Raw genomic sequence first — 2,537 nt, forward strand, 5'->3', positions numbered from 1 at the left:
TTATCCAACAATAAAGACTGTATGTAAACCAGGCATGGTGGTGCACGCCTGTAATCCCAGCACTCGGGAGGCTGAGGCAGGAGGATCACTGCAAGTTCGAGACCAGCCTGGGCTACAAAGTGAGCTCAAGCCCAGCCTGAACTGCAGATTGAGATCCTCTCTCAAAAAGACAAAAACAGACAAAAAAAAAAAAAAAGACTATGTAAATTTGTTTCAGAACTGACCCTAAGGCAGAGGCTGAAATCATCAAGATTGCTTTTCTTTTCTTTTTTTAGTTTTTAGTCTTTTGAGACAGAGTCTTGCCATGTAGTTCAGGCAGGCTGGCCTTGAACTCATGGCAATCCTCCTGCCTCAGCCTCCCAAGTGCTGAGATTACTGGCATGCACCACCTTACCTGGCCAAGATTGCTTTTTACTCCCTCCAAACATGCAGTGCTGTTTCCTCTGGGGAACTCTACCCTGGGGCAGTCTGTGCCTTCAGGGCTGTATTTCCAGGTACTTGCACACCATAGCACAGACAACCTTGGTCTCAAGACTCCTAGCCAAAGTCCCACTGGCTATAATTGAGCCCAAAACCCTGCAGGAAAGAGGAGCCAGAGAAATGCACTAAGGTTCTGACACTCGCCTAGGTTAAGTGCCCCAGACTGAGTCAAGTTACCCCACTCTGGGAGTGCTGTTTGAGGCCAAGAAGGTCTGGGTGGCAAATGCACTGAGGTTAGAGAACAGACACCGAGTAGCCAGTTAAATCCTTCCTCACCCAGCAGGAAGTGTTGTTTCCGGCAATGCCAAGGTGTCCATTTCCTTGCATCACTTCCTGTTCCAGTGTGGAGCATGGTGTTCGCAATAGCAGCAAAGGATGGCTGAGGGTTTTTTTAGTACTGGGGATGGAACTTAGAGCTTTGCATATCTAAGCAAGCCCTCTACCACTGAGCTACACTCCCAGTCAGCTGAGGAACCCTCGGCAATACCAAGCAATACATTTTACCCATATGTTTGTTTTGTTTTGTTTTGTCTTTTGAGACAGGGTCTCAATATGTAGTTCAGACTGGCCTTGAACTCACTATGTAGCCCAGGTTGGCCTCAAACCTATGGCAATCCTCCTGCCTCAGCCTCCCTAGTGCAGGGATTACAGCTGAGAGCTACAACACACAATTTAAAATAAATTTTAAAAAGCTATGAGGCTGGGTGTGGTGGCATACACCTGTAACCCCAGCACTCCGGAGACTGAGGCAAGAGGATTGCAAAGAATTTGAGGCCAGCCTGGGCTACATAGTGAGCTCAAGGCCAGCCTGAATTACACAGTGAGACCTTGTCTCAAAAAAGGGGCGGGTGTAGGTCAGTGTGAAGGCCCTGGCTTCAATCCCCAGTAGAGGAGAGAGAGAAAGAGGTGAGGGGGAGGGAGAAACAGAAAGAAAGAAATAGTGGCACATGCCTGCACTTCCAGCACTCAGGGAGGCTGAGGCAGAAGGTAGCAAGTTCAAGGCCAACCTGGGTTACTTAGTGAGATCCTGTCTCCAAGTGAAAAAAATTTGGGGGGGTAACCATACCCAGTGGCAATAAGCTCTGAGAGCAGAAATCTCATTTGTTTATTCACTTTGTTCACTAGCAACATGTAGGTGCTCAAAAAAAAAAAAAAAGTTTCATGATATTGCGCTCGCCACCCCCTCCGCTGCCCCCCCCCCCAGCCCCTGACCGCAGCACTGGCGCCGGGCTCTACCCAGAACCACAGCCCTCAGAGGGGGGCAGGCGCTGGAGCCAGGCTATTGTTGTGGCGGAGGCTCTTTCCCAAAACGGAAAGAGCCTGAATTAGAGGGAGCTGCGGCTCTAATCTCTGCGGGGCTTCCAGGAGGCCGGCTGGCCGCACTGCCCTCAGAGCCCTCCCCTCTCTGCAGCCCCTGAGCCCTCCCAAGAGCCTCTTGCCCTCCCTGAGACCCTGACCCCTGCTGTCTTCTTAGCCCTAGGCTCGCCCGTCCCAACCCATCCCAAATCCCCTCCAGGCCCTGCTGAGTTTCATTGCTCTTTGAAGCTTCCCACCCCAGCAGAACAAATCGCACACACACCCCCTCCCCATGTCATCTGCTTTGTTCATCTGCCACCGCCGTCGCCACTCTGACCGGCCCTTCCTGCCGCCACCGCTGTATCCCCAGGCTGAGATCCTGAACCCAAGTCCCTCTGACCCGTCTGCTGGCACCTCACACTGCGCAGGTGTTCCAAATGATTTATCACAAGCAGCTGACGGCTGCAGAAGCCATTTAGCCCAGAGGTGTCCAGAGGGTGTTGGTTCAAGGAGAAAGCCGAAGAGTCAGATGAATCCAACATTTCCAGAGCACCCTGAAGTGCAGGTGCTTTCTCGGCCCCAGGTCTTGGCATCCTCCTGCCATCACTGAGGGAGGGCCCCTCACTTCCATGACACGGAAGGACACTTAGAGATGCCACACAGCCAGTGAGTTGAAGGCCAGGTTAAGAATCAAAGGCAGGGCTGGGTGTGGTGGTGTATGCCTGTAATCCCAGCACTTGGGAGGCTGAGGCAGGAGGATC

The sequence above is a fragment of the Chinchilla lanigera genome, unplaced genomic scaffold, assembly GCF_000276665.1.
Source record: "Chinchilla lanigera isolate Chin_1 unplaced genomic scaffold, ChiLan1.0 scaffold00051, whole genome shotgun sequence".
Taxonomy (NCBI): domain Eukaryota; kingdom Metazoa; phylum Chordata; class Mammalia; order Rodentia; family Chinchillidae; genus Chinchilla; species Chinchilla lanigera.